Below are 14,271 nucleotides of genomic sequence, written 5' to 3'. Positions count from 1 at the left end.
CAAATTGCTTGCTGATATTGAAGTTATGCCGTTTGAACTTTACAAGCTGGTCATTAAATTTTTCAACAAGGTCACCCAGAGTGCTCTCCATTACCTTTTTTACAGTGATTTTGAATGCTACACTTTCACCTCCTTCAGACCTCTGTCGCTCCTCCATTCCCCACTGAACGTAGGAGACCATGGTTTCTGGTGTGTAAGGGGCCTTCATTGGAAAGTTGGTGAGTTTGCATGTCTCACACTCACCATACATGCACTCTTTTCTTTGTGAGTCACACACGATTTCTTTCACTAGCTCTTCGAGGTTGCAGTGCGAGACAAGCTTGTGTTGGTGGAGCTTATTCACTATGAAGGTAAGATTCTCGTGTGTCTTACACAGACACGTCTCCCTATCTGCCAGACTTGGACTGACCACCCAAAAAGGTTGCAGGTGACAAAACAAAGAATACGAAATTATTCTCTCGGGGTATTCGGCCAAGAATTTCCTGTGAGCATTCCGCATTGTGTCAAGGAGGAATCGTTTTTGCTTTTTCAATTTACTTTTTGTTTTAGTCTGCTTTTTGCCAGTTATCAAACGGCTCACATCATCACGTTCAAAATATTGTCTCACGCAGGTCTTAACTGTCTCTCCAATTCGTGCGTTTCCTTTACGTTGAAATGCCAGGGGTTCTTTGTTAGACATTCTCCACCTTTTTTTTGGAGAAACCCAATGCTGCCTCTGCGTACTTCCTCAGCCTGTACTTCCGGATAATTTTACCCCCGGCACATATTTTCGCAATCATCTGCCTTTCCTTTTCGCCAGTGGCATTTTGGTAGCGTGCTCTTAGGTCGTTGGTAAGGGCCGCATGGAAAAGGAGACGTTTCCTTACCACTGTAGGTGAACTTCGCAGCTCGAGGTTTATCTTTGACCTTGGGGACATTTGTTGTTTCTTCTGCCGTTGGCATCTTTTCTTAAATTTCTCCTTCTGTTTGCGTTCCTTTTTCAGCTCTTTTTCCAGCCATAACAGCAGTGAAGTTATTTTTTTTGTGTTGTTTTGACCGTTTCCTTCCCTCTCGATGTTGTCTGAAATGTAAACATAACACAAAATTACTCCAATATTGCTTGTCAGTCTCTTTAGGAATAAATCAGTTAGATTCCACTAGTATACATGTTTGTGGTGGTGTACTTGTTCCATGTCTATTCTTGAATGCACTTCCCTACTCCTCATTCCACTGCCTATATTTGCTTGTATGGTGCAACTCAATACTACCTTCTGCTTATATTGTGCAGACTTTACATATCTTTTTACTATTCTAACCTTGAAGGGCCTGGTTCTTGGCAATCTACTTCTTGGTGACCAGACTCCGGACTCTCTGGTGGTGTGGAAAGGATGTTGACTGCAACTGCAGTAGCCTTCTTTGCTGCACTGGTCTTTGCCTGGTCTGCTCTCCATCTCCTTCGCCTCACCACCTTTTCTACCTCATTGCATTCTTCTATGCTTTTTTTCTTTCCTTGTTCTCTGTCTCTCTTATACTTCTTTTTTTCCCATAGAAGGTACCGTTCCCTCCTCTCTGGATCCTGGTCTCTATGACCGCGATAGCGCCGTTGCTTCTCCGCTGCAGTTAATGGCATTTTATTAACAACTGTAAAAGTGTATAGCAAATCAAAAGTGATGTTAATTATATGCAAATAAGACAGTAAAGTAAGGAGCATAAGAATACAAATAAAAAACAGATGCATAAACAAACAATGGTAACCAAGCATGTACTCGATGCTCATATGCTGCTGACTCATGTGTCGCTGGTTTTAGCTCAATAACACACTGTCAGGACTCCTGGGTGATCGTGTGTGTATGTATGTCTTACCTGTTGGTGGTGGTTCCTCACGGGTTCACTGGCTCCTCCCGCTCGTTTCAGTAATTGTTCACCTGTTGTGTCTCATCAGCTGTTCTCTTTTTATAGCACTCTGTCCTGTCTCTCGTCGCGTGCTCATTGTCTTGGTTGGTCTCAGTCATGCTGTCCTAGTCCAGTCGGTTCATCTTGCTGTTCCTCTCCAGTTCCTCAGGTTCGGTCGCAGGCATCTGGAGGCTCGTCTTTGCCCAGAGTTCACACGCCTGTGGATATCTTGAACTTGACCTCGAGTGATCTGTGTTCTGTTTTCCTGGTATTACTGGTGCGCTTTGTTTTTAGGCGAGATCCAGTATCGTCTATGGGTTCCTGAGCGCCTACGTTCCGATGTCATCCGGTGGGGTCACGAATCCAAGTTTGTCGGCCATCCAGGAATTCGGAGAACGTTGGCTGCCATCCGTCAACGTTTTTGGTGGTCTTCTATGACTTCGGACGTCAGACAGTTCGTATTAGCCTGTTCAGTCTGTGCTTGTAATAAAGCATCTAATCAACCTCCCGCTGGTCTGCTTAAATCTTTGCCCGTCCCCTCCCGCCCCTGGTCTCATATAGCCCTTGATTTTGTCACCGGCTTACCGGCGTCGAATGGTAACACTGTCGTATTGACTGTGGTGGATCGTTTTTCCAAAGCGGTTCATTTTATTCCCCTGCCTAAACTTCCTTCTGCCAAGGAGATGGCTCAGGTTTTGATTAATCACGTCTTTCGGTTACACGGTATTCCGACTGATGTAGTTTCAGATAGGGGTCCTCAGTTCATCTCTCGTTTTTGGCAGGAGTTTTGTAGACAGATCGGCGCTACAGCCAGCCTGTCTTCTGGTTATCATCCGCAGACCAATGGGCAATGCGAACGGGCTAATCAGGATCTCGGTCAAACGCTTCGCTGTCTGTCGTCTAAATATCCGAATTCTTGGTGCCAACAGCTTCCTTGGGTCGAGTATTCTCATAATTCTCTTCCCGTCTGTGGTGGTCGTGGCCAAGAACAGGCAGGACAGGTAGTGAAAACAAAAACAGAAGTTTATTTCTTCCAACAAAATGAAGGGAAAAATTATATTCAGGGGCAGATTTCAAACAACAAACAAAACTTGAGGTATATTAACTGAAATAAACAAAAATGAAATAAGCTTAAAAATAAACCTCCCCTGTAAACAAAATAACAACTCAAACCACTAAGGTCAGCAGGTCATGATGGTAATGTGGCTGTGCAAGACTGACTAACCCAGGCTCTTACCCACAAGGCTATAAATACCCATTTAGCCTCTACCAAACAAAAATAAAGGTAAATATCAAAATACCTTTACTAAATAAACTCAAACAAAATAACATTTACAACCCAATATCCAGTATCATGCCTAACATAATAGAATCATATAACCAAACATATGAAAAGGAAAATACTCAATCAAACAAAGGAATAACTGAACAAAATAAATCTAAAGATCCCTCCTAAAACAACACATGATGGTACAGTCCAACTTCCTCTGGAACAGCATAAGTTTGGAGGCTGAAGCCCCGCCTCTTCCTTTGTCTGCTGCCACATGGAATGCGGCCGTCACTCCATGGACCTCAAGTAATCTAGGACTCAGGTAAAATTAAACAGCAAAGAGAAATATAAGAAGTGTGCACCCTTCTGTATATTTAAGATCTTAATAAACTTTAACTCATTTTCTTGTCCGGTGTTGTTATTATGATACAGGGATTTAAATAAAGTAACAAACATTAAATTAAACTTCAAAACTAACTAAAGGTAAAGGTCAAAATGTGAGGTGAGCTACGCACCCGTCACACTCTCCCCCACCTCTGGTTCCTCGCTCACATGACGGGAGAGGAAATCAGCTGCAAGGTTCTCTTTTCCTGGTCGATGGAGAACCGTAAACTTGTAGGGTTGCAGCGACAAGTACCAGCGAGTTATCCTGGCATTAGAGTCCTTCATTTTATTTATCCACAGGAGCGCTCTATGGTCGGTCTCCAAAGTGAAATGCCTGCCCAAAAGATAGTACTTAAAAGAGTCCAAGGCCCACTTCACCGCCAGGCATTCCTTCTCAATAGTGGAATAGCGCACTTCCCTAGGAAACAATTTACGACTAATGTAAGCCACAGGGTGATAGTTTCCCACTTCTCCCTGGAGTAACACTGCTCCTAGTCCAACTCCTGAGGCATCAGTCTGTAACACAAATGGGTGATCAAATCTGGGACTGTACAATACTGGGCCTTCCTGTAGAGCTCCTTGAATATCCTGGAATGCTCTCTGGGCCTGCTCAGTCCACTGAATCTGGTTTGGAGAACTCTTTTTAATAAGATCTGTTAGGGCAGCAGCTCTGGAAGAAAAATTGGGCACAAATCGACGATACCATCCGACCAATCCAAGGAAAGACCTCACCTGTTTCTTGGTCTTTGGTAGGAGACAGGACTTGATAGCTTGCACCTTCCCCACTTGGGGCCGAATGACTCCATTTCCCAGGACATAGCCCAGGTACTCAGTCTCTGTCTTCGCTAAGGCACATTTACCAGGATTAATGGTCAATCCTGCTTCTTGGATGCGTCTTAACACCGCCTGCAAATGCTTCAAATGCTCTTCCCAGGTTTCACTGAAAATCACAATGTCATCAAGATATGCAGAAGTAAAGTCAGACAAGCCATGCAATACCTGATCCATGAGTCTTTGGGAAGTGGGCGGAGCCCCATGCAGGCCAAAAGGCATGGTCCTAAAATGATGTAGCCCCCAAGGGGTCCGGAAAGCCGTCAGCTCTTTAGATCTGGTACTCAAAGGCACTTGCCAGTATCCTTTGCAGAGATCAACAGTGCTAAGATATTTTGCATTACCCAGGCGTTCAATCAACTCCTCAATACGAGGCATTGGGTAGGAGTCAAATTTTGAAACAGAATTCAAATATCGGAAGTCAATGCAAAATCTTGTAGTTCCATCTTTTTTTGGTACTAAGACCACCGGACTGCACCATTCACTTTTAGAAGGTTCAATCACCCCCAAAGAAGTCATCAGGTCTAGCTCCTTCTTAAGAGCGGGAAGTAGCCTTTCAGGAATACGATAACTCAGTCTTTTTGGAACTGCATCCTCTTTCAAGATGATGTCATGCTCCACCAGCTCTGTTAGACCAGGCCTTTCTTGGAACAATTCAGGATGACACAGAGACTGAAGTTGTTGTTGCTGGAACACAGAGAGATGATCTAATTTAAGCACTGCTGAATTCTGAACAGGAAAATACTGCTCTTCCACCTCTTCCTCGTCCTTCACAGACCGAATCAGCATACAGTCCTTTCGAGGGGACCATTCCTTCAACAGATTGACATGCAAAACTCTACTTGACCGGGCTTGTCCTGGGGTTGAAACCTCATAGGTTGTAGGTCCCATCTTCTTGAGTATTTTAAAGGGCCCTTGCCATTTGGCTAAAAGCTTACTGGACACTGTAGGCAACATTACAAGCACTTGCTGATCTGGTACAAATGAACGGGTTCTTGCAGACTTATCATACCAGGATTTTTGTTTCTGCTGTGCCTCTGCCATATGCTCTTGGGCTAGAGTTGTCATTTTCCGCAACTTCTCATGCATTGCCACTACGAAGGACGCAACATCCATTCCTTCCCCCTGTCCCTTCTGACTGGCCCATGTTTCTTTCAGCAGTGACAATGGTCCTCTTACTTCATGGCCATATAACAAATCAAAAGGGGAAAACCCTGTAGAGGCCTGGGGTACTTCACGGTATGCAAATAGCAAGTAGGGCAGCCATTGATTCCAGTCTGAACCAGTCTCATTTATAAATTTCCTGAGCATATTTTTAAGGGTTTGGTTAAACCTCTCTACTAATCCATCCGTTTGAGGATGAAACGGCGTAGACTTTAAGCCCTTAATGCTCAACAACTGATAGACTTGCTTCAAGAGCTTTGAGGTAAAATTGGTCCCACAATCTGTAAGAATCTCCCTAGGAAATCCTACCCTAGAAAACAGCTGAATCAAACAGGATGCCACTTGCTTAGCTCCAATCGTCCTCAAAGGAAACACTTCTGGGTATTTAGTAGCATAGTCACTCACAACTAACATAAACCTGTGGCCTGACCTACTTTTCTCAACTGGACCAACAATGTCCATAGCAAGTCGTTCAAATGGAACTGCAATAACTGGAAGAGGTTGAAGGGGAGCTTTAGAGGGGAATCTATTGGAGGTAATCTGGCACTCTGGACAAGTTTTGCAGAATTCCACCACATCTCTTCTGAGACCAGGCCAATAAAAATGTCTCCTAATACGGGCCAGTGATTTCTGCCTCCCCAGGTGGCCTGCCCAGGGAATGGAATGACCCAAAGATAGGACTACATTCTGAACTGCCTTAGGTACCACCATCTGCAAACGATCTCCCTGTTGCCGATACAACACCTCCTCCTGAAGGATAAACCTCTCTACTACTCTGTCTCTTAGGCACCCCTCATCTTCTCCCTGGCTCGTCAACCTAGCTTGTTGATACAGCAAAGACACAACAGGATCTTCTTTTTGCATTTCGGCCATATTACTAGGAATCTCAAACCCAGTCATTTCATCCAGCTTACCATCCTCTCCCTGACCAGCTTGCAGGTATCTGTACTTCTCTTGCCTCCTCTGTCTTCTAGATTTCCTCACCTTAACCGGTCCAACCACCAGCTCAGAATCAAAGAATGGAAGACTTTTAAGAGTTTCCGATTCCTCCACAGACTGCTTAACCTGCGCCCGGGTCATCACCATACTCGAAACAGAGTTAGGAAGCAACAAATTCAACAGAGCAGGAAAATCTTGACCTAAAATCACAGGATACGGTAATTTTTCTACTACTCCTACTCTCAAGAAATATGGTAGCTCATGTACCACTACCTGCACTCCGACTATAGGGTAAGTCTGCTCCTCACCATGAATGCATTTCAGGACCACCTTACCTTCACTTGCTTCTGGAGTTGTTGGGACCAAATTACTTTCCACTAGCGTCTGCATACTACCAGTGTCTATCAATGCGGTCACGGTTTCCCCATTCACTTCTACAGGAATGGTCAAGCTTTGAGATGGAGTCAATCTCTCTACCTCTGATCTAGGTACCGAACATATGTGGGAAGTCTTAGCCAAAAGCTTAGGACACATTGGCTTTTTATGCCCTTCCTGTCCACAATAATAACAAATGGGCACCTGGCTAGACTGATGGGAAGGCCTAGGGAACTGATTTTCTCTTTTAGTCTTCTTAGGAGAATTGAATTTTAAGTCACCTCGACTAAATGTTGATAAACGCCTATCTTCACTTCCCTTATGGGCTGCACCCCAGGCTTGTGATTGAGACCGAGCAGCTACAAACATGTCAGCCAGGGTAGCCACCTGACAGGCTGTACTAGGGTTATGTTCTCTTACCCATACCTGCAATTCTGGTGAAAGCATTCTCAAATACTGCTCTAAGATAATCACTTCCCCCACAGCCTCTACAGTCTTCCCCTTGGGTTGCACCCACTTTTCATAAAGTTCTCGAAGTCGTACATAGAGTTCTTTTGGAGTCTCATCATGCTCAATCTCTAATGAGCGGAATCTTTGACGGTAAGTTTCAGGATTAATGGCGTACTTGCTTAAAACGGCAGATTTCACTTTTTCATATTCTAATGACTCATCAACGTCCATGTGCACAAAGGCACTCCTAGCCTTACCAGTCAATAAGGGAACTAACCTAAGGGCCCAATCAGTTTTTGCCCACTTACAGGCCAGAGCAATTCTTTCAAAAGTGGTGAGAAAATGTTCGATGTCATCTGAATCTTGCAACTTCTGTAACTTAGGTTCAATCATACCTCGGGCAGGATCTGAAGCAAGAGGCACAGAGGCATTGGACACATTATCAGGCATTTCAGACTGTTGATCAGGACCTGATGACCCCCCAGGATCAGGGGTGGTACGAACATCCACTTCCTCCCTAAGAAGGTTGAATTGATGCTGCATTGTTTTCCAGCGTTGCTCCTGCCGAACTGCCTCCCGCTGCATTTGGGCCTCTTGTCGTTGCTGAAGCTCCATATTTTTCCGAAACATATCGGCCAGGTCCTGCAGAGTCAGCTGTCCTGGATCGTCAGCCACTTGAGGAACTCCTCCCACTGCCGCAGGCTCGTCCTCCAACACCTCCACCGACACTGCTTCATCTCGTTGCTTGAACTGTGTCAATTTCTTTGGAGCCATCTTGTTACTACTCAACACTGTCCTCTACTGGCCAATCCCACCGCTGCCACCATTTGTGGTGGTCGTGGCCAAGAACAGGCAGGACAGGTAGTGAAAACAAAAACAGAAGTTTATTTCTTCCAACAAAATGAAGGGAAAAATTATATTCAGGGGCAGATTTCAAACAACAAACAAAACTTGAGGTATATTAACTGAAATAAACAAAAATGAAATAAGCTTAAAAATAAACCTCCCCTGTAAACAAAATAACAACTCAAACCACTAAGGTCAGCAGGTCATGATGGTAATGTGGCTGTGCAAGACTGACTAACCCAGGCTCTTACCCACAAGGCTATAAATACCCATTTAGCCTCTACCAAACAAAAATAAAGGTAAATATCAAAATAATACCTTTACTAAATAAACTCAAACAAAATAACATTTACAACCCAATATCCAGTATCATGCCTAACATAATAGAATCATATAACCAAACATATGAAAAGGAAAATACTCAATCAAACAAAGGAATAACTGAACAAAATAAATCTAAAGATCCCTCCTAAAACAACACATGATGGTACAGTCCAACTTCCTCTGGAACAGCATAAGTTTGGAGGCTGAAGCCCCGCCTCTTCCTTTGTCTGCTGCCACATGGAATGCGGCCGTCACTCCATGGACCTCAAGTAATCTAGGACTCAGGTAAAATTAAACAGCAAAGAGAAATATAAGAAGTGTGCACCCTTCTGTATATTTAAGATCTTAATAAACTTTAACTCATTTTCTTGTCCGGTGTTGTTATTATGATACAGGGATTTAAATAAAGTAACAAACATTAAATTAAACTTCAAAACTAACTAAAGGTAAAGGTCAAAATGTGAGGTGAGCTACGCACCCGTCACACCGTCGCATCCACTAATTTGTCTCCGTTCGAATTATCTGTCGGATATCAACCTCCTCTTTTCCCATCACAGGAGCCCGACGCAGCGGTTCCGTCTGTTATTTAGTTAGTCAGTTTATTTATCCCCGTAGGGAAAGTACATATGCAGCATACTCACACAGACATTTAGGATTTCATAATTGGCATATACAATCATAATTTAAAACCAATAAATCTACTTTAGAGTTTAAGATAAGATAGCCGGACCAGCTGACCATCAATCATCATTAGAGGATGAATTTAAAAATCTGATTGCTTGGGGAACAAAAGATAGTTTGGTCCTGTTTTTCATGCATCTGGGGACACAATACCGCCGTCCAGATGGCAGTAGTTCAAAAGCATAATATAAGGGATGCCTCTTATCCTGCACTATAATGTTGGCTTTATTTATTACTCTCTCTTTGTAAATGCTCTCTAAACTTTTTAATGAAATTCCCAGCAGTTTGCTTGTCATTGTCACAACCCTCCGTAATGATTTCTTCTGAGCCTCCGAAGCATTACCGTACCAGCAGCTCACACAAAATGTCATAATACTTTCAATGAAAGCCCCATAAAACAACAAAAGCAGTCTGCTATGTACATCAAAAGACAACAATTTCTTTAAGAAATACAACCTCTGTTGTAACTTTTTACCTACATAATCAGTCCACTCATTCCATTTCAGCTTATGATCCAAAACTATACCAAGGTATTTATAATGAGTAACTACTTGTATTTGTTCACCATGTATTAATGTAGGATGGGTTATATCCTGTTCTCTCACTCTAAAATCAATAATTATCTCCTTAGTTTTGGAGGCATTTAAGATGAGACTTGATTTCTCACACCAGTTTAAAAAGAAATCTAAGACAGGTCCATGCTCTTCCTCCCCATCATGTAGAAGGCTCACTAAAGCAGTATCATCTGCATACTTAATAATAAATCTGTTTTTAAAAGAACTAGAACAAGAATTTGTATATAAAATAAATAATAAGGGCGATAGGACACATCCCTGAGGAGATCCAACCGAAGTAATCATTTTTCCTGAAATTGACCCTCCTAACTTAACCTGCTGGATTCTACAGCTGAGAAAGTCAATCACCCATGTAATCAACCTCTTGTCTAATGAAAAATCTTTTTGTAGGATCTCTGCTAATGTACCGGGGGAAATACAGTTAAAGGCTGATGAGAAATCCACAAATAAGATTTTTGCGTGAGTCTTTGGTTTCTCTAAATGTGTATACAGCAGGTGAAGTACAGTTAAAATGGCGTCCTCTACACCCCTAGAGGCTTGATAGGCAAATTGCATAGGATCTATGAGATGCTCCGTTTCAGATACAATATACTTTTTTACTAAACGCTCAAAACATTTCATCACTAAAGAAGTGAGTGCTATTGGTCGAAAATCACTAAATTCTAAGGGTCTAGAGACTTTTGCCACTGGAACTATATTAGATGTTTTCCATAGAGTGGGGACAATACCGGAATTATAGGAAACTCTAAAGATATTAGTAAAAACTGGTGCCAACTGAACCGCACAGTGTTTTAAAACATTACCACATATCTTATCTGGGCCTGGACTTTTCAGAGGATTACATTTCTTAAAAATCTGGCTAACCTCTATTTCATTCATATAAAATCCAGCCGGAGATTTAGTCATAAATGATGGTGACATTGGGACAGCATCTCCATCTCCTCTGTCAAAACGACAGAAATATGAGTTGAGCTGATTGGCCATCTCTACCTCCTCACATCCTTTTAACAACCGAGGCTGTGCGCTTTTACCCTTGTGGGGAGCATTAGTCATATTTTTAATGCCCTGCCAGGCATATCGTGAATTGCCACATGACATAGATGCCTCAATTTTTTCTTTATATACATGCTTATCTATTTGTATTTGTCTTTTAATCTGTTTCTGAATATCCCTTTGAGCTGATATATCTTGATTTTTATAGGCTGTTCTCTTTTTATTAATAAGGGTTTTTAATTCTTTAGAAAGCCAGGGTTTGTCATTAGGGTACACCTTAAATGTCTTAATAGGAATAATAGTGTCCACACAGTAGTGTATATAATCAGTAACTACTTCAACATGTTCATTGATATCTACACTTTCAAAAACCTCCCAATTGGTACATTCAAAACACCCCTGCAAAGTCTTTATACTATCATATAAAGTCTGCTTTAGCTTTCGTGCGCAGGTGCAGACGCACTTGGAAGAAAGCTAAATCACTCTTGTTACAAAACTCCAGACGAACCAAAGCTGCGGCTGACCGTCACCGGCGACCTCCACCCCGTTATGTGTGTGGACAAAAGGTATGGCTTTCCACCAAGGATCTGCCTCTCCGTGAGCCTTCTCGTAAGCTGGCTCCTCGTTTCATTGGGCCATACAGTATATCTAAGGTCATTAATCCGGTAGCGGTCAAGCTTAAGTTACCTCCTATTCTTGGTCGGGTTCACCCAGTTTTTCATGTATCCAGGGTTAAACCTGTGATTTTTGCCCGGAACAATCCCCCTGTCTCTGCCCCTAAACCCCCCGCCCCTCGTCTAGTGGATGGTGCTCCTGCCTATACTGTTAGGAGATTACTAGATTCTCGTCGCAGGGGCAGAGGTTTTCAGTATTTAGTGGACTGGGAGGGTTACGGTCCGGAGGAGAGGTCCTGGGTTCCGGCCCGGGATATACTGGACCCTGGTCTGATCGAGGATCTCCGTCGGCGACAGGGTGAGTCTCCTCCATGCCCGTCCGGTGCCGGTCATGGGGGGGGGTACTGTCAGGACTCCTGGGTGATCGTGTGTGTATGGATGTCTTACCTGTTGGTGGTGGTTCCTCACGGGTTCACTGGCTCCTCCCGCTCGTTTCAGTAATTGTTCACCTGTTGTGTCTCATCAGCTGTTCTCTTTTTATAGCACTCTGTCCTGTCTCTCGTCGCGTGCTCATTGTCTTGGTTGGTCTCAGTCATGCTGTCCTAGTCCAGTCGGTTCATCTTGCTGTTCCTCTCCAGTTCCTCAGGTTCGGTCGCAGGCATCTGGAGGCTCGTCTTTGCCCAGAGTTCACACGCCTGTGGATATCTTGAACTTGACCTCGAGTGATCTGTGTTCTGTTTTCCTGGTATTACTGGTGCGCTTTGTTTTTAGGCGAGATCCAGTATCGTCCAGGTTCCGGTGAGCGTCCTTTTCTGTCGGGCGTTGTTTTCCCTTCTGTCCAGTGTTCAGACGTTATCGTCAGTCATCTGCCGTGTCTGGATTTCTTCCCGGTCAACCGACCAGAGTGGATTACCTCGTGGAACGCCGCGTGTGGTCTCTGTTCAGTGGACTGTGACTTTTGTGCTTCATCTGACCCTTTCTTGCCTCCTTCAAAATAAACATTGTGAACTTGCATTTGGCTCCGAGACTCATTGTGACAGAGGCGTACATACACACACGATCACCCAGGAGTCCTGACACACACAAAATAACCTTTATAAATGTCTATATCCCTGAGTTGTTGTCCTAATCCTTAAATTGCATTTTAATGTTTTCCCCTGCAAATAACAAATACACCATCTATGCCCGAGTAATGCAGCTGAGCTAGAATCTATGCTCCCTATTGCTCTGGGAAAGTAACAGGACTGATGGTAACAGGACTGAATGTGTCACAGGATGATTTGATGCTAATATGCTAATTTCTAGCTAACAGGTCATGGTCAGAAAAGCACATGGTATGTAATCTGAAAGGTTATTAATTCTATTTATTGATAATATCAGGATTAATAAATAATTGTTTATATGTACACTTAAAAAAATGGTAACAGAACTGATGTTGTATGCCGACCCCTCTCTAACAACCCTGATAAAACATGAAAAATAGTAAATTTAAGAAGAGAGAAACTTACCCTTGCTTATACTGTGGAATCCTCTTCTTCTAAATGATGTCACTCCCTTGAAATGATGTCACTTCTGGTTTGTACCATTATTTTATAGGGTGTTTTTGGGGATAGTAACAGGACTGATATGAAATTAGGGGACAATGATAAAATTACTTTTATTTCTAAGAAAACATTTATTTATGTCAAAACCATTGCTTAACAATGAGATAACACTTGAGACAATATAAAACTGTGAAAAATGTATAATTTTACCAACATTTTACAAATGAGAAGTCCTGTTGAAAAAGAACAACCCTAGCAAGGGACAGGCCAAAATCCTTACCTATGGCATATAATATGTGATTTAAATTATTTAAAATGATATTTTATTGGCTTTTACTTGGTCTTATATTGATGCATATGATCTATAGTAGTAATAAGTTTTTTAAATGACAAATTTATTTGTTGTTAAAGCAACTTTAGAACTGATTATTTGTTAGGGACGCAAAAGGCACCGATTTCACGGAATCACCCGTAAATGTAAGTTCTCTGTCTGTCATTGCTGAGGAAGAGGATTACGTACCTGTGTATTCACCTGTCTGCTTTGCAGTGAACTTCTCCCGTTGCAAGCTCTGTGTCTGCCAGTTCTTCAAGAGGAATTCATACCTGAATACTCACCTGACTGCTTTGCAGTGAAGCCCTCCAGCCAAGAAGAGGAGTACGTACCCGAAACCCGTGCCTTAACTGTTCCATCACAGTCCCTCCGGTCGTAAGCCCCGACTCATCTCTCCCATTGGAAGACAGCGAAGCCACTCACCCGAGCACTCCCCTACATTGCACTCTGTGGGCCTCTGGCGGGTCCGCAGGTCGGAACGACCCTGCCTAGAAGACTCACCATTTTAGATCCCCCTTTCCATTTTTATATTTAATAAAATATTGTGTTACTTGAAGCCTTGTCTGTCGTCCTTGCCGGGTCTCTGTCCGACTCCCCAAGGGTGGTACGGGTCTTGGGGGTGAGTGCAGCCTGATTGGCCTCCCCCGTGACATTAGTGGCTGCCATCAACCGTATGGTTGGTCAACATTCTTCTAAATATCTTCTTTTGTGTTCAGCAGAACAAAGAAACTCATACAGGTTTGGAACAACTCGAGGGTGAGTAAATGATGACAGAATGTTCATTTTTGGAGTGAACTATCCCTTTAAAGCTGCCGATTATAGTTCACTCCAAAAATGAACATTCTGTCATCATTTAAGCTTGGAACATACTCTGCAAGAACAAAGAAATTTGTTCGTTTTCTCGAGGTGGCAAGAACAAGAACAAAGTTTGTTCTGGCCAGGACATTCCATACTTCACGAGAAAAGCAGGTGCCGAACATCTCCGTTTCTCCGCATTAACCCCGCTCACTTCAAAATTCTGACCAATCACACAATAGTTCTCGGACACCCACAAGAAAAAAGTTCTGCTCAGACGATG

The 14,271-nt window shown here is 43.0% G+C and overlaps 1 pseudogene across 1 annotated transcript in view; it reads left to right on the top strand.

Annotated features, from left to right (window-relative positions):
* LOC307119969 overlaps positions 1–14,271 on the top strand; it is a 504,637-nt pseudogene that overhangs the window by 363,821 nt on the left and 126,545 nt on the right. The window lies entirely within an intron of this gene.

The sequence above is a fragment of the Gobio gobio genome (assembly GCF_949357685.1).
Source record: "Gobio gobio genome assembly, chromosome: 1".
In the NCBI taxonomy this organism is placed as follows: Eukaryota; Metazoa; Chordata; class Actinopteri; order Cypriniformes; family Gobionidae; genus Gobio; species Gobio gobio.
The sequence above is the reverse complement of the archived record's forward strand: the minus strand, read 5'-3'. Positions and strand labels throughout refer to the sequence as shown.